This window comes from Tamandua tetradactyla, chromosome 11 (assembly GCF_023851605.1).
Source record: "Tamandua tetradactyla isolate mTamTet1 chromosome 11, mTamTet1.pri, whole genome shotgun sequence".
NCBI lineage: Eukaryota > Metazoa > Chordata > Mammalia > Pilosa > Myrmecophagidae > Tamandua > Tamandua tetradactyla.
Genome location: NC_135337.1, coordinates 47,530,315 through 47,548,918, shown reverse-complemented (window position 1 = coordinate 47,548,918; position 18,604 = coordinate 47,530,315). Strand labels below are relative to the sequence as shown.

The following is an 18,604-nucleotide window of genomic DNA, read 5'->3' as shown; positions in this document are numbered from 1 at the left end:
GCTTAGGCTTCTTGATTGGAAACCAGGACTTGTAGAGCAGCCGAAAGAAGTGGGCCCCAGGGCAAACGGGTTGCGGGCAAGGGAAACCGAACCAGCCTCTTAATGAGTCCATTCCAGCACCAATCCTTCCTCCGACGGAAGGCAGCTTCCCTCCGTCCAGCCCTGGCCGAGGTGGAGGCAGGCCCAAGAAGGTTAGGAGGGCCGAGTGCCGGGCGACAGGCCGTTTCTCGTGGAAAGTTGGCAGCCGCCGCCCCCCTCGCCTGCTTTCCTCCTTGACTCTCCACGCCTCTCGGGGCGATACGACGGAGGGGGGAGGCGGGTAGTGGCGGGGGGAACTGGCCTGGTGCTTTGGAACAGCTGCAGCCGGCGCTGGGCCCGCCTGGAATGCGGGAACAGGCTGCGCACCAGGACTTTTATGGAAACTTGCTGCTGGAGACGGCGACGGCGGCGGCAGCCAGAGGGCTCCCAGCGGCGGGGTGAGCAGCGGCAGCAGCCGGAGCGCACGGACCCCAGCCCGCTCCCAGGCGCAGGGCGCGCACAGCCTCTCCGCGCGCGAGGAGGACGTTCGCTTCTCGGTGGGTCCTGGCGGGTGAGAGGAGTCGGGAAAGCATGGGGCCTGGGAGGTGGAAGACCGAGGTGTCGGGACCCCGGGTTGGGGCGGCGGCTGCGAGGAATTGCTCCCGGCGTGCGGGCCCTTGGGCCGGCTCCAGGCTGGTCCTGCGCCTGAGCTAATCGCGCTCGGAGCCGCGTCCTGCGGGCTCGGTGGAATGCCGACCCGGGTCTGCCCCACTGTCCTCTCCGAGTGAACCGACCTGCAGCTTCGGGTTGCCATTCCCTTGCCTTGCTCCCTGGGCTCCCGCTCCCGCTGCGCCTTATCAGTTGAGTTTCGAGTGCTTTCTATTTCTACACCTGGAGGGAAGGAGCACCCCGTGAGCGGAGTGGGTCCCAGTCCCTCTGCGCACCCTTGGGTCCGAGCGGGGAAAGTTTAGTATCGCCGGGGGCAGGAGTGCCCCCCACCACGTGCCCCTGCCTCCGCGTGCCCGTTATTTTTGAGAGGAATCATTCCTGAGCTGTCACTGTGTAGGTTGCGGAGTGAAATGTGATTTAACAGGCCATCATCTACCCCCTCCTCCAAACTATCTATTTTTTGTGATTCTGCGGGAGGTGGGATGCTGGGAGTTGAAGAACTGGTGCTAGAAGTTGAAGCGAATGAAGAATGTAGTCACCTCTTGAGATCTCCCATGTCTTATTTGCTTTTTCAAAATGTAGAGCCATTTTAACAGTGCTTATAAACGACGAAACGCCCTACAAATGCTAAAAAATTAGTATTAATGACATTTGTCGGGGGATGGGGAACCAGGTCGAGAAATTAGTTATTATTGCAATGACTTCTATATCTTCGTTTTATATTTATTGAAGGTTTACTTTACAGTATGCACAAAGAGTTGAGGAGGGAAAGAGATAAGGTAAAAATAGCATAAGGATTTGCCCTAACAAAATGTCTGTCCTTGGGAAAGAGGCAGGTAGAGAAAAGAAATAAGCCATAAGAAGAAAAGAAGTAGCTCTGTAACCAAAGACCATCACTCATCGGCTAAATTTTATAGATGAATTCATGCAACAGGGGCTCATTCCTCTGCGAGTAATAACATAACTATGTCTTGGGTTGTATGATTAAAAAAGTATTTATACCATCTTAGTCACACGTGGATTACAAAATTCTCCCCTCTGCCCAGAATATTACCCTTTTACAGGATAAATTGCTGCCATTAAAAAAACTCAGAATGGACATAACTCTCTGACATTGAGTTTTGAGTTAACAGTAAGGTAGGAAATACATAATCAAGTGAGGGAGAAGGTTTTTTTGGGGGGAAGTATATTCAGTACAAATGGATTTTGATTATTTAATGTAGCTGATTAAGATTCATCCTCACAGTTACTAGCATACTGGTTTTAAAGATGTTTATATTTTGACTTATGCTTCCTAGGAGTAATTTAAAGGAAATGTGTGCAATTCTGTATTTTATTTGCAACAACTCCCTTAAAGAGCAAAAAAGCAAAACTGACAACAAAATTTTTAATCCTTTTTCCTCAATGCAGTGTTTTAAAAATGTCACAGATATACTATATAGCTGTTTATTTACTTATGCATACCTGTGCTTTATACACTCTCATGAAGCGCTATGGCTGTGGTCACAGGAGAGCGATGCCTTTCAGTTAACAGAAGATTCTAATTGAATGTTTTAAACTGAAATGTAGTGAATAGCAATTTTTCCTGCTCACCTTAAAATGAAATCTGTGCTATTTTTGAAAATTTGATATGTAAAACCTACCATCATCAAAATGTGTGTCATCTTGACATGACTATATTTAGCATCAACAAAGGAATGCATTATGTAGGTTTTTTGAACAGTACTTTTCCCCTGAAATTTCACTAGGAGTATTTAGGTTAGAGTTTCATTTGTGAACAGAGTGAAAACTGGATATATGTATGTGGAAGAGATTAAAATTGGGGATTTAAAATGCTTAGAACTTGAGTGGCATGAAATGACATACTTCACTTAAAGAAAAAATTTACCAGCTATCTTTGAAATACTGTAAAGGCAAAGAAAAGTTTTAAATTAAAATACTGAGGGTTGTACATATTTAAGAGAAAGAAAACAGTACAGTGAATGCACAGAAGTATAGGCAGTGTTGAAAACTTTGCATAGGAAAGAGGCCTCAATATATTCTATAGTATATAATATAGGCCACACACAGAAACTATCATGGTAGGCTACTTTATAATTTAGTGGTAAAATGACCTATAAAACTCTTAATTTCACATATTTTTGTTTTTATTTAACCCATCTTTGCTCCATATCACCTGTGTAGTTTCTTTCATGTTCTCTTCTGGCTTTATAATTGCACAATTATCTCTCACTCACACACATTTGAAATTATTACTTTTTCTATTAAAATATCCAGTACATAATTTGGCATAAGTCATGGTGGTACACTTTCTATATTCTAAGATATGTGGCTATTTACCCAGAAATTCACTTTTAGTTATAAATTTATTTCTATAATAAAGTCAAAACAACCATATTATATTTATGTTTAAACATAATGGAGAATGGAAAATTCAGTAGATCTCAAAATCTGACATGCCTACTCTTAGTGTTTTGATATATTTCCTTCTAGCGTTTTTGCCACATATAGGATTTTTTTTTCTTGCATTGTCATATCTCAATGAAATAACATACCTGAAAGCATTGATGCATTGCCTACCATATTTTAAGTACCCAATAGATGGTTCTTTTCTTTCCCCTCTATTATATAGAGATGAGAAGTCAAGTGGATTGGGGTTCCCTAGGTCAGGTTTTGAAGTTGGTGAAATTTGCCTCCCACCCTTTTTTCTGTCTCATCTCTATCTTTTCCTCTCTGATTCTGCCTCCCCCTTTTGGCCAAAGTAGGACTCCCTTTTACTCCTTCCCTTTTTCTCAGTGCTGCCAGGTTTTGGGAACACCAAACTGGTGGCCAAAAGCCACTTCCAGCAGTAGAGACACTTAAAAATTGGTATATTTTAGAAGAAAATATGGGTATCCAGTTTTTTTTTGAAAAACTGGAAGATCTGGACAAAACTAGGTCCACAGTCCTGCATAGTAACAAAACTATATTACTGAAACTAAGTAGTGGCTGCCACGTCAGACAGGGCACATACTCTCCAGTTTGCCATAGACTCCACCATTCCCTATTATTTACACCTGGTCATCCATCACTCATTGACATTTCCTGTCTGATCCTAGACTCTTGAGTATGCAGTCTCCTATGTAAATATTAGGACAAGTCTGAAGCCATGATATGATGGAAAGTCTGCTGGCCTTGTCCTTAACAACCTGGACTTTAAATGTCATCCATCCTTCTCTTAAATAATATGATCATGAGAGTGGGGAGGAAGAGGCTAGCATTCATTGACTAATTATTGGTGTCAACAAGAGCTGGACGGGACTTGTATTGCTAGCCAAAATAAACAAAATATTTTAACTGGTGCAATTTTAGATAGCGTGGTGGAGATACTTCTGGGAAAGAAATATTTTCTACGATCTCTTAACTCATTCTACTTCCTCCCCACCCAAAAGTAGTTAGGAGAGTTTAAAACCTCTAGAATTTGGCCATGAAGAGCAGTTAGCTATTGTTCTGCTCCCCACCAACTTGGTTTGGAGCCAGTGACCTGGGTCTTCCCATTCCCAGCTGTGTCCTTCAAGGAATGGCCATCTTCTGCCTGCAGAGAAGACTCCTCCAGCCATTTCCACATCCATTTTCTTGGGAGGCCAACTTCCTGAAGTCCTGGGTTTCTGGTTGTTTATGATATCTACTTTAATATAAACCCACTCCCATTTTATTATTATTATTATTATTATTATTATTATTATTAGGTGTGAGGTGGGTTTTTTTGTTTGTTTGCTTGCTTGCTTTTATATTATCAGTACTCCTTTTGTAGATGTCAATCATATATCTTATTTGGGTGATTTTGTATCAATTTTCCTTTATTTCTATCATTCATCTGCTTAAATATGCATTGAGCTTATACTGTGCCCTAGGTGATACGTGAGCTACTAAGAACATGTAGAGAAGTGGAGTACAGTTCTTCCCTTTTGGGGACTCATAGTGTGGTGAATACCCTTTGAAAAGTATCACATGCAGTCATATGAATACAAAGTGTTACATATTATTCATCTCCCCTGAGCCTAACACAGTGCCTGATATACAGTGGTGGCTTAATTAAATATTTGTTAAATGAATGGATTAATGTGTCACCATGTCTTGTCAATTCCACTTCTAAAATGTGTCTCCCAACTTTTCATTCCTATTGCTGCTATCTTAGCTGAGGCCTTCATTTTCTCTTGCAAAGACCATTGTACTTGTTCTCCTCCCTCTGTCTTTTCCCACTTCATTTTCTACACTGCAGTCAAAGTCTCTCTCTTTTCCTTTCTAGACTACATATCTGATTACATCACTCACTCTCCTGCTTACAAAATCCTTTGCTGGCTCCCCATTGCCTCTAGGAGCAAGTCTAAACTTTTTCTTAACGTAGCATGGCTCTTTTCAGCCTGTCCCAGCCTGTCTTTTTAGTTTTACCTAGAGTCACTGGAAATATGCAATGGGTTCTTAGGCATTGGCGGTTTAATTCATGTTGGTTCTTTTGTCTGGATACCCTTTCCTCTTTTCCACTTTGTGAAATCCTACATATCCTTCAAAGACTAAATCAAATGTCACCATGTCTTTACCCCCTTCTTTAACTCTACCATAGTCTTTTCTATAATTTTTTCATAAGTTGATAGCCATGGTCAAAGCTGCTACTACAGCACTTAACTACCTTGAATTATAATTCTTTGTGATCCTTTCTTTTTAGTTTGCTATGCTAGGCTGCTCAAAATAGATACCATGAAATGGGTTGGCTTTTTTTTTTTTTTTTTTTTTTTGCTATGTTCTGGGTTTCTGGCATGGCAGGCGAGAACTCTGCCTGCTGAGCCACTGTGGCCCACCCCCTGGATTGGCTATTAAGAGTGAGAATTTTTTATTAGTTTACACTTTGAGGCTGTGAGAGTGTCCAAATCAAGGCATCATCAAGGTGATGCTTTCTTTCCAAAGATCAGCTACCTGTGATCCTTGGGTCCTTTGCCACATAGCAAGACACATGGTGGCGTCTGCCAGTCTCTGCCTTCTCTTCTGGGCTTTGTTGCTTTCAGCCTCTTGCTTTCCTTGATTTTTTCTCTCATTTTTTTCATGAGTCTTTCTCTCAAGAGAATCTCATTCTCTTATAAAGGTCTCCAGTAAAAGGATTAAGACCCACCCTGGGCCATGCCTTAACTGAAGTAACCGCATCAAAAGATCTATCTTACAATAAGTTCACACTCACAGGAATGGATTAGCTTTAAGAACATGAGTTTCTGGGGTATATACAGTTTCAAACCAGCACACTTTGTATTTCTCCTACCAAAGCTACTTGATTTCAAAGGCTGTCTTGTTCATTTTGTATCCCATTCCCAGGCATAATGTCTGGTACACAGTAGATTCTCCTTTTCATCAAACTATTATGTTGTAAGTAGAAACCTTATTTGTCAAATTTCAAAAAAATTTTTTTTCATAAATTAAGTACATTTTTATACTATAGTAATGTTGCAATATTTCCTATTAAACTTCTGATGGATACTTGGTTAACTGTCTTCATGTAATCTAAATGCTCATATGCTTGAAGGGCATTACTAACTGCCTTTGTAAGCCAGCCTTTTTTATTTTGAACAAACTCTTCTTGATGAACCACATGTTCAACTTTATCTTTTGTTTTCCTTTTACCATTGTTCATGTTAACAATTCACCTGGCTTGCCAGGGATCTTAGACAACAGAAAAATGCAGTGAGGCTGAACTGTGCTGCTGCTGCCCCTTGAAGGTGGCCAAGGACATTGCATCTGCTTGCTAAAACAAGAGAAACTTCTTTGTGGTAGATTAAGAAAAGTCTATGAGATTCTTTGGCATTCAGATTACTAAATATAGGAATTAAGGTGTTAAACCAATCTTCCTTTTAACATTGTAAACTTCAGTAAGGGTGTTTTCAGTCAAACTACTCCATTTCTAGAGTGAGAACCAATTTCTTTCCTCTAATTCAGTAAGTCTCAAAGTGTGGTTTGAGAACCCCTAAGAGCATCCAAGACCCTTCAAATTTCCACAAAATCCTTCTTTTTCTAACTACATATCTGTAGGAGGCCATGTTTTCTTCATATACTTCAATTAAAATGACATATTATAATAGTTTAAATGCAGAAGCAAATATGAGAATGTACTTGTTCTTATTAAACCAGATAGTAAAGAGATTTGCAAAAATGTAAAACAGTGCCATTCTGCTTACTAATTTTTTTTTTAAAAATAGTTATTTTTCATGAAAATGTTATATTGATATATCATGGGTTTGCTATCGTTATTTTAAGTGACACGTATATGTGTGAAAATTTTCTTTTTAAATTTCTAAAACATTAAATATCTATAGCTATAATACATATGAACAAAAGTTCTCTAGGGTCCTTGATAATAGACATCTGGTGCCCCCCAAATTTAAGAACAACTGTTCTAATTCATGCCCTTTCTTCCAGTGAGGATATATTACCTTGAATATCACAGACCTTTTTTCATATATCTTTACAGACTTTCAGATATTACCTAAAAAAAAAAAAGCATTTTATAAACTAAAAATGTAAGCCTTATCCTTATATTTTTTTGCTAACTGCTTTTCATCCCACCTGGACTATGAAGTCGAGGATGAAAGATATTTTATCCTATTAATCTTTGTATACACGATGCTATATCATTTGTCTAGCATATTGTTCTAGTTTGCTAGCTGCCAGAATGCAATATATACCAGAAATGGAATGGCTTTTAAAAAGGGGAATTTAATGAGTTGCTAGTTTACAGTTCTAAGGTAGAGAAAATGTCCCAATTAAAGCAAGTCTATAGAAATGTCCAATCTAAGGCATCCAGGGAAAGATACCTTGGTTCAAGAAGGCTGATGAAGTTCAATGTTTCTCTCTCAGCTAGAAGGGCACATGGTGAACATGGCGGTGTCTGCTGGCTTTCTTGTGGCTCTCCAAAAAGGGACTCTCTCCAAAATGTTTCCTCTTTTAAAGGATTCCAGTAAGCAACTCTACCTTCAATGGTTGGAGACACACCTCCGTGGAAATCATTTAATCAAGTGTGACTTACCACCCACAATTGGATGAGTCACATCTCCATGGAAACAATCAAAATGCTCCCACCCAGCAATATTGAATGAGGATTAAAGGACATGGGTTTTCTGGGGCCCATCACAGATTCAACCTGGCACATTCCACCATTTGGACCCCCAAAAGACATGCTCTTTAAAAATGCAAAATACATTCATTCCATAACAATATCAGAAAGTCTTAAACCATTTCAGTAACAATACAAATAAAATACAAAGTTAGAAACAGTGTAAAATCTCATCAAGTCAGTTACAGGCATGGTCTGTCCTAAGGCAAAATTCTCCTCTGGCTCTGGGCCTATGCATACTCAAAACAAGTTATTTGCTGCCAACATAAAAAGGAGGAACATTCATATGATACATATACTCATTTCCATAAGGAGGAAGGAACACAGGGGTCACTGGACCTATACAGTTTTGAAAACCCACAGGGCAAAGTCCATTAGATATCAAAGTCTGAGAGTCTGTTTATCTTTGGGGCTTTAGAAAACAGCAGTCCCACCCTTTCCAAAGTCCTATGCAGTGGCTTGCCTCTCTCCAAATACAACCTTGGGAAATTAGGGGGAGACCAACTTTTTCTCAGCTCCACCCTCTCCAAGCATCAGGGCTGTACCCGGGCTCTCTGCCATCTCTGGGGCACACACTCAAACCCTCCATGTGGTGGCAGCCAGGCTCTCCCCAAACCCCAGGGAATGTGCTTCACCCTCTCTAAGGCCTGAGGTGGCATGACTTTTCCACTGGAATAAGGTGAAACGCCCATCCTCTGCCTTTGGGGAAAATTCACCCTCTCCATGGGCTTGGGTGGTTCTGCTCTCCTGGCCCAAAGCTTCTTGACTTCAGACCCTGGCCTCCGTAGTTTTGCCTCTGAAGTTATTTTTCCTCCAGTGTGTCCCTTCTCTGAACCCTCCAGTCCAGACTAGCAGTGGCTCTGTTTATACAGGTCCCACAACACTCTTGTTGGCTTTCTATGCAGTAACCTTGGGTCATGCCCATCAGACATAAGGAGTTTTTACAAATCCTTCCTGGATAACTCCATGTCCCATTTTGGCTTTCTCTGAAATAGCTGTCTGGTTCCACATTTAGCCAAATTCTCACATGGGGCACCATTCTTTGGGGTCTCCCCTCCTGGAAGCCCAGAATTTTCCAGAACATCAATTTCTGGTTTCTTAGTACCCAAGAGTTCAGTTCTCAGCTTATTTCTTTCCTGTCGCATTTCACTGTAAGCTGTGAGGAGAAACCAGGCTGCACTTTCCACATTTAATTTGGAGATCTCTTCTAAATATCTAAGTTCATGGCTTTTAAAATTTGCCTTCGAACCATAGCCACTAGTCAATTTTGCCAGATTATCTGCTATTTGAAAACAAGGATCACCTTCCTTCCAGTCTGCAATAGCACGCATCTTATTTCTGTCTAGAGCTTGGTCAGAGGTATCTTTAGAGTCCATGTTTCTACCAACAGTCTCTTCAGAGCATTCTAGGCCTTCTCTATCAGGCTTCTCACAACTCCTCCAGATTCTTCCCCTTATCCATTTAAAAAGCCGCTCCAACATGTTTGGTATTTGCAAACTGCAGCAGCACCCCACATCTGGTATCAAAAGCTGTTCTAGTTCGCCAGCTGCCAGAATGCAACATACCAGAAATGGAATGGCTTTTAAAAAGGGGAATTTAATGAGTTGCTAGTTTACAGTTCTAAGGCAGAGAAAATGTCCCAGTTAAAACAAGTCTATAGAAATGTCCAGTCTAAGGCATCCAGGGAAAGATACCTTGGTTCAAGAAGGCCGGTGAAGTTCAGTGTTTCTCTCTCAGCTGAAAGGGCACATGGTGAACATGGTGGCATCTGCTGGCTTTCTTGTGGGTCTCCAAAAAGGGACTCTCCCCAAAATGTTTCCTCTTTTAAAGGATTCCAGTAAGCAACTCCACCTTCAATGATTAGAGACACACCTCCATGGAAATCATCTAATCAAAAGTTACCACCCACAATTGGGTAAGTCACATCTCCATGAAAACAATCAAAATGCTCCCACCCAGCAATATTGAATGAGGATTAAAGGACATGGCTTTTCTGGGGTCCACCAAGATTCAAACTGGCACACATATCGTATAAAGATATTCAATAAATTTTTCTTGAATGAATATTCATTTTAGCTACTTTCATCTTTTCTCACTCAATCTTAGTTCTATCATATTCATCAGCTCTAAATTCATGAAGCAACATGTAAACCTACCTGGTGTATGGACATAATAGAGATTCAAATGTTAGTTTCAATCCTTCTCCTTTATTCAGTATAGAGGCTCCAGGTTTTTTCCTTTACTGTATTGTAATTAAAATTTTTTCCTTATATTTTATTTATATATGTAATTAATTTAATTTTATAATTGACTCCACCAAATGAAAATTTACTTTTTTTTTTTAACATTTTCATATTATCAAATCTTTAAAGTCTTTCCTAAAGGAGAATAAAAGGCAAACATTATGGGTTTTGATTCTGGGAATAATTCTAAGAGGATAAAGGATGCATTGCGTAGGGCCACTATGTGATGGGTGCAATAGGAGTATGACAATACATCTGTAAAGTCCTTTGTGTAATGCTGAAGTGGATGTTGCCCAAAATAACTAAAACAGACTTTGTATTGTTTAAGGTAATGGAAAAAGCTGGTTATTGTTGAAATTCATGGGGATGGATATATGGGGGTTCATTAAGGTCTCCAAGTTTTCATATGCCTGAAATTTTATGTAATAAAAAGTTAAAGAAGATGCATTAGACTTATATGTCTGAGATGTTTAGCAAATTAAAAGGTAGAAAGTTTATTCCATATACACCTAGAAACTTAGCAATATCAGGGACTGTGGTAGTTAGATTCAGTTGTCAACTTGGCCAGGTGAAGGCACCTAGTTCTATTGCTGTGGACATGAGCCAGTGGTGCATGAACCTCATCTGTTGCTGATTACATCTGCAGTTGGCTAGGAGGCGTGCCTGCTGCAGTGAATGATGTTTGACTTAATTGGCTGGTGCTTAAATGAGAGAACTCAATGTAGCACAGCGTAAGCAGTTCAGCATATCTCATCTCAGTACTCGCAGCTCAGCCAAGGCCTTTGGAGATGCAGGAAGAAATCATCCCGGGAAAAGTTGTTGGAACCCAGAGGCCTGGAGAGAAGGCCAGCAGAGACCATCCTGTGCCTTCCCATCTAAGAAAGAACTTCAGTTGAAAGTTAGCTGCCTTTCCTCTGAAGAACTAACAAAATAAATCCCCTTTTATTAAAAGCCAATCCGTCTCTGGTATGTTGCATTCCAGCAGCTAGCAAACTAGAACAGGGACTAAAAGAGAAAAATGTCTATGCTTAGGGTGAAGTAGAGAAAATCACCATTTCTATTATAATTAGTTTGGGAAAATACTTCACTGGATAAAAAAAAGTGACTTTTTTAAAAAAAGTAATCTTGGAGGTAGAAAAAGACCATTGTATTTCTTTGTCTAGTTGGAAGTTTGAAGGAATGGGAGAGACAAGGAAACTCAGAGTCAGAGGAAAACTGCATAAGTATTTTCAAGCTCAGATAAGGATTTTAATTTGATCCATGATGCACTATGCATTTCATATCTTCAGAGTTGGTGTGATAGAGTAGAGATAGGGAGCACAGAGAGGTAGAGATTGCAGTAGTAGAATAGATAGTCCAGTAGGGCTGGGTGAAGGTAGAAAGAATGGTGTTAACTGATAAGAAATCAAAAGAATCAGGGCTAGAAGTTACTTTTTTGAATCTAATTTTATTAATAATATATTCTTAAAATCATTGTTCTGATAATAAGTATACTTTAAGAGTATTGGAGGAGAAACCACATTAAAATAGCTGTCCTATAGCAACTAGGCTAATTTTATACCCTTGGATTCTGGTAACTAATGAAAAGAGTTGATAATATAAAAATGTTTGTCAGGATTCTGAAGGAAAGAAAACTGTCAAAATAAATGCTTTGGATTTTATAGCTTTTACATTTTGTAAGTTCATTAATCAAAATGATAGAGTAAAATGTGAATAATTTATTTAAAAGAATACTTCTGGTAAATATAATTATATAAAATTGAATTTGAGCCTCTGTGCTAAATAAAGCAGCATATTCCACATAAGTTATAAGTTGGTCAGTGAAATGTTGACTGATAAGTTACATAAAAAGCATGAAATTGAGAAGAATTAAAAAAATGAGTAAAAGATTGAATGGATATTTGGAATTTGAGAATGTATTCAAAGGATATATTTAAGAATTCTCTGTAAATGTCCAACAGAAGATTTTAAAATATACTATAGACAGTTCATTTAGAGAATAAAAGTTAAGTCAAAGAAACATCTGTCAGATTTGTCAGCTTTGATGGTCAGCATGGATATGAAAATCTCTCCATGATGGCTTTTGGAGGTTATTGTGAATTATGATTTATTATGTAATAGGCATTGAGCTAGGCACTGGAAAGGGACCGATCCCCTATAATCTGGGAAGAGAGCATAAAGTCTGCCATGTGTAAGATGAAAATCTGAGTGGAAGTGAAAGAAGTGCAGAATGCGGATCAAGAATGGAAGTCATTGATTTTAGGTTCTGTGCTGGTTTGAAACGATGTATGTACCCTAGAAAAGCCATGTTTTAATCGTAATCCCATTTTGTAAAGGCAGCCATTTCTTCTAATCCCTATTCAGTATTGTATGTTTGAAACTGTAATTAGATCCTCTCCCTGGAGATGTGGTTTTATCAAGAGTGGTTGTTAAACTGGATTAGATGATGACATGTCTCCACCCATTTGGGTGGGTCTTGATTAGTTTACTGGAATCCTATAAAAGAGGAAACATTTTGGAGGGAGATTCAGCGAGAGCAGAGCAGAATGACATAGCCATGAGAAGCAGAGTCCACCAGCCAGCGACCTTTGGAGATGAAGAAGGAAAATGTCTCCCTGGGAGCTTCATCAAACAGGAAGCCAGGAGAAGAAGCTGGTAGATGATGCCATGTTTGCCATCTGCCCTTCCAGATGAAGAGAAACCCTGACTGTGTTCACCATGTGCTTTTCCAGATGAGAGAGACTGTGTTCGCCATGTGCCTTCTCACTTGAGAGAGAAACCCTGAACTTCATCGGCCTTCTTGAACCAAGGTATCTTTCCCCGGATGCCTTAGATTGCACAGTTCTATAGACTTGTTTTAATTGGGATTTTCTTGGCCTTGCAACTGTAAACTAGCAACTGATTAAATTCCCCTTTTTAAAAGCCATTCCATTTCTAGTATACTGCATTCCAGCAGCTAGCAAGCTAGAACAGGTTCTAAACTAGAAAGTTGGGGTCTTTTATGCAGTGATCAGGTATGGTCAATATTAGAGCCCTATCTGTTATTGCAGACATCATAGCAGACTAGACCACTTAAAATCCTGTCCCAGCATGACTCCCAGGGGTGTAAACCTCCCTGGCAATGTGGGACAGAAATCATAGAATGAGCTGGGACTGAGCATCAAGGATTGAGAAAACCTTCTCGACTGAAAGGGGGGAGAGAGAAATGAGACAAAATAAAGTGTCAGTGGCTGAGAGATTTCAAGTAGAGTCAAGAGATTATCCTGGATTATATAGATATCCCCTTTTTAGTTAAGGTGTAATGGAGAGGCTGGAGAAGAAGTGCCTGAAACTGTAGAGCTGTGTTCCAGTAGCCATGTTTCTTGAAGATGATTGTACAATGATATAGTTTTCGCTGTGTGAAAAGTGACTGTGTGATTGTGAAAACCTTGTTCTGATGCTCCTTTTACCTATGGTATGGACAGATGAGTAAAATACATGGATTAAAAATAAATAAATAATAGGGGGAACAAATGTTAAAATAAATTTAGTAGATTGAAATGCTAGTGATCAATAAAAGGGAATGATTAGGGGTATAGAAAAAATAGGGGAAAGAAAGGCTAAAATATGTTGGGAAGATGGAAATACTAGCAGTCAATCAGAGGAAGGGGTAAGAGGTATGGTATGTGTAAGGTTTTTGTTTTCTTTTTATTTCTTTTTCTGAATTGATGCAAATGTTCTAAGAAATGATCATGGTGATGAATATACAACTATGTGATGATTTTGTGAGTTATTGACTATATACCAAGAATGGAATGATCATATGGTAAGAATGTTCATTTTTGTATGTTGTTATGTTAAAAAAATTTTTTTTAATTAAAAAAATAATAGGGGTACAAGTGTTAAAATTGGGTGGAGGGGAATATTAGTGGCCAGTAAGAGGAAGGGGTAAGGGGTATGATATGTATGAGTTTTTTCTTTTTATTTCTTTTTCTGGAGTGATATTAATGTTCTGAGAAATTATCATGGTGATGAATATACAACTATGTGATGATATTGGGAGCCATTGTTTGCACACCAAATATGGAATGTTCATATGTTAAGGATGTTTGTGTTTGTATGTTGTTTGGTTTTATTAATAAAATTTTTTTTTAAATCCTGTCCCAAGCCTTTTGTTTAGAGTTTTGCCAAGAGACTTTTGAGAACAGGCACAGGCATCTATTTTATTCACTACTCTATTCAATACTTAGCAGAGTGCCTGGCACATAAATAATAAATAGTTGTGTAATAAATGACATTTTATTTATGTCATATCCTTCCATAATGATAGCCATACATTATATCCAGACAACACTTAACTGTAAAGAAAGTGCTTCAGCTTGAAGCTGGCAGGGTTTACCCATTCAGCAAACAATTATGACACATATCTTTTATATGCCAGGCACATGTTAAGGGCTGGGAATCAATTGGTGCACAAAGCAGTCCCCACTTTCAAAGAGCTCACATTCAGGTAGAGGAGATGGTCCAGAAAGTGGGCCATTACAATAGATTGTAGTGCAGTGTAACAACTTGGGGTGAGCACAGGGTATTATGGGAGAGACACCTATTAGGAGAGGCACCTAACCCAGTTTTGAGGAGTCAAGGAAGACTTCCTAAGTGACAACTTAAGGACTAAAGGATGAGAAGGAGTTAGCTAAGTGAAACAGAAATAAGGAAATGGAAAGAAATCCAAGCTGTACAAAGTGTTGAGGCATGCCAGTATTTCAGTATGGATTATAGAGTAGGAAGGAGGAATAGAGCAATGACGCTCAAGAGGTCGTTTAAACCATCAAAGTATACTAAACTAAACAAGAGGGCAGAGACTGAATCTTGGGAGCAAACAACACCTAAGAGGTGGAGAGAAGAAAAAAAGCCCTCACGAGACAAGGAATCGTCAGAGATATGAAAGCACACAGAGAAAATGGTGTCATGTAGCCAAGCAGGAAAATTTTAAGAAGGATGTAGTGACTGATAGATGCCACAGTGAAGTTCAGAGAAGGAACTGTCCATTTTATTTGGCAATACAGTCGGAAAAGTATTATTACCCATTTTTTACATATGAAACAGAAGTTCACTGTAGTAAAGTGATGTGTCCAAAACCACACATCTGTTAATTGGCCTGGGAAGTAACTATATTCCAAGTTTTCTGGTTCTAAATCTATTCCCTCCACTGTCACTGGCTTCTTGTTGTTGAAACATCAACAGTAAACTGGGAAATTACCATTAGGATGTACTTCTCACTCAGTATTTTCTTACAGAGGTCATTAAGCACCAAAATATTTTAAAAGATTGCAAACTCAAATTTATTTTAAAATAAACTCGAAGATAATTATTCTTATATTAGTATTTTTATAAAATTAAAAAATACAAGTGTTTGAATTATTTGCATGAGAAGTTTTATGACGTTATGGCAAGGTTGAGCTGTATATGCCATTTGCTTTGAATTTTGAATTTCATCATTCCCATTCCACTCTATATAATTATGATCATTTATATATTATGCAGCTTTAATGTCCAAGCCATGGTCTCTTGTTGGCTGCTGAGAGAAGGAGGCAGTTTGGGCAGAGTTTATGTGCCCTTCCAGGAGGAAGAACATTCAAGACACTGTGGAGTGAGGATGGGGAGAGGTAGTAGGGGCAGAAGTGAGAGAATTTTAGGAAAGTGAAGAATTTTAGCTGCAGTTTAGAGAATATCATGGCTCCACTCCTTGCCTGAAGATCAGTGTCTGTGATCCCTTTCCACAGGTTCTTCTTGATGGGTTTATAGAGTTCATGTTGAGACTCACTAAAGTATGTGACATTCAGCTAATTCAACATTTCATAGAGCCCATGCCTTGACTTTGTCGGAATCAGTTAATAGTTATTAAAGTGTTCATAAAACCAAAATTCCCCACTAGTATTATACAACTGAAAGTGAATTTGGCTACTCTAAGAGTATTGTCTTGCTAGTTAAGAAATTCAGAAGCCTTCTGTATGCTTGGCAGTTTAGTGGAATGATTAGATATATATTAAACATGTTCCAAATCAAAGCAATGGTGTACATGAGGATTCTGTTACTTAATTCTTTCCTAATTACAGAATTAGGAACAGTATAGGTGTGTCTCTGACTTGGGCACTTTGAAAATCACACACCAAAACAGTGTCCAACTTTCTCACATATGAGTGAGTCCACTAAATGAATTCTAAACCAAGACCAGCTGCATCTCATTCACACCTGAGAATCACTTAATAACCTAACTCTGTCTACTTAATTCCAGGTAATTACCAGTAAATTACTACTATCAATTTAAAAGAGAAGAAGCTTGGTTAAATAAAAACCCTGTACACCTCTCATGGGGTAAAATATGTTTGTCACTTAACTAATACCATTTTCTACTGCTAGTTGCCAGCTGGAGATTACAGATTCATGCAATATAGAGAGTACCATCAATTATGCCATTTTGGCTTCCAATATTTTCCTATTCCAACTTGACAGTATTCTCATTCTCAAATAATTGGATTAAAGTTTCTGTTGATTATAGTAAGAGGTATACCCTTATAAGCCAGTGGTAGTTTTCACCCACATGTATTGATTTCTTGGCATCAGTATAATATAGTGGATAAGAATGCTGACTCTATAGCCAGACCCTCTGATTTCCCCTTTTTTTAAATAAGGGAAAACAGCTACAACTTTTAGAAGTTGTAGGCTTACAGAAAAATCATGCAGAGTTCCCATATACCACCCCCCACACATACAGTTTTCCCTAATATTCACAATTTGCTTTAGTGTGGATCCTTTATTACAACTGATGAAGGAATATTATTATTTTACTAACTATAGCCTATAGCTTACATTGCCGCTCCCTGTGCTGTGAAGTCCTAGGTTGTTTTTTTATTTTTGTTCTACTGACATATATACAACTAAAATTTCACTTTTTAGCCATATTCAAATATATAATTCACTGTCCTTTACATTCACAATATTGTGCTACCATCACCACTATGCATTACTTAAACTTTTCCATCAACCCAAATAGATATTCTGCACCAAATATCCCAGGTCCACTATTCATTACTTTTATAGCCTTGGGCAAGTTATTTGACTTTTGTCTCACTTTTCCCATCTGTGCCAACTGACAGATTTCAAACCCTTTAACTCCAAGAAATTATTCTTGTATTTATATTTTATCAAATTTTAAAATACAGTGCTTAGAAGTTTTTTTATGAGAGCGGGTTTGATAATATTATTTATCTTACAGGATTGTTGTGAGGGATAAATGAAATAATACTTATTAACGACTTAGCACCTTGCCTGGCACAGGGCAAAGGTTCAATTAATTTTACCTTGGATTATCATCGTCATTAATTTTATTCATATTGTGACCAAAAGATATATTAATAAGATAGTAGGTTTAGATAAGACGATATAATCAATGGCTGTGGATTTGAGTTCTTTCCTGTATGTTAAGGTCAATTGGAGTCAAATCCACACTTTTAATCTTACCACAGACATCTGAGCTAGCAACTGAAATACACTATTCCAGTCAGTCATACCTCTTCTTAATTATCTGTAAAGCAATCCTGTAAATATTTTTCCTACTTGACTTTGAATTTTTTTCTCCAACGTAAAAATGTTTAAGAGATGTGAATTCTCTTGATTTGTAATCTACACCTTAAAAAGCAATTCTGAAATACAAAAAGCTAATAAACTACCAAATAAAAATAGTCATGACTTATATTGCTACAACTTTTATCCTTAAAGGCAGAAGAGAACAAAATGTCAATAAAGGATCACTCACTTATATTTTAATAAAAAATTAAAGATAATATTACTGAAATTTTCACTGACTTTCAAAAAGGAGAGCCCAGAACACTGAAATGACATTTCAAAAGCTATTTTAAGTGGTTTAACAAATAACCATTTAAATTAAAAACAAATTAATAGTAAATTTTTAAAATAAATCTTCTTTTATTCTGAAACTATAAAAAATAGAAGGTATAATTTAAGGATTGAAGAAAAATAAATGAAGAGAGCTAGCTGATTCATTTATTCTCCAGGACTACTCTTGACAGACTAATTCTTCACTGTCACCAATCCACGCAATTTTCTGTTCATTTCACAACTTCTTGGGGTTTCCTCTGGTTGATTAATTCAGCTAAAATTATCCGTCCCTGTCATTTCATGTGAGTTACTCAAATTTTCCTCATCTTTTGACATTAATTACTCTTTTTAAAATTATACAAGTAGTATCTGTAGATATTCTCACTGGCATGTAAGTGTACATTTTACTGAAGAGGGTAAAATGTAGTGAGGGAAGCCAAGAGTAATGCAATTCACCAAAATTATTGAGACTTACTGTTCTGTCCCCCCAATATGCATGTCCATCGGGAGACTGAATGTGACCTTATTTGGGAATAGCATCATTGTAGATGTGATCAAGTAAAGATAAGGTTATACTGGATTAAGGTGGGTCCTAAACCCAATATGACTTGTGTCCTTATAAGAAGAGGGATATTTGGACACAGACCAAAGGGAGAATACC

The 18,604-nt window shown here is 38.3% G+C and overlaps 1 protein-coding gene across 13 annotated transcripts in view; it reads left to right on the top strand.

Moving 5' to 3' along the window:
- The window catches only part of NEXN (nexilin F-actin binding protein), a 211,841-nt gene that overhangs the window by 165,368 nt on the left and 27,869 nt on the right, over nucleotides 1–18,604 (top strand). For 3 of the 13 annotated variants that reach the window (XM_077120539.1, XM_077120542.1, XM_077120540.1), the window contains exon 1: nucleotides 473–575. The exons of 5 other annotated variants lie outside the window; for them this stretch is intronic. The gene's annotated coding sequence lies outside the window, so the exon portion shown is untranslated. Of the gene's footprint in view, nucleotides 1–372; nucleotides 576–12,797; nucleotides 12,876–18,604 lie in introns of those variants that run through there. 5 more of the 13 variants (XM_077120543.1, XM_077120545.1, XM_077120538.1 and 2 more) reach the window with 4 other exon arrangements.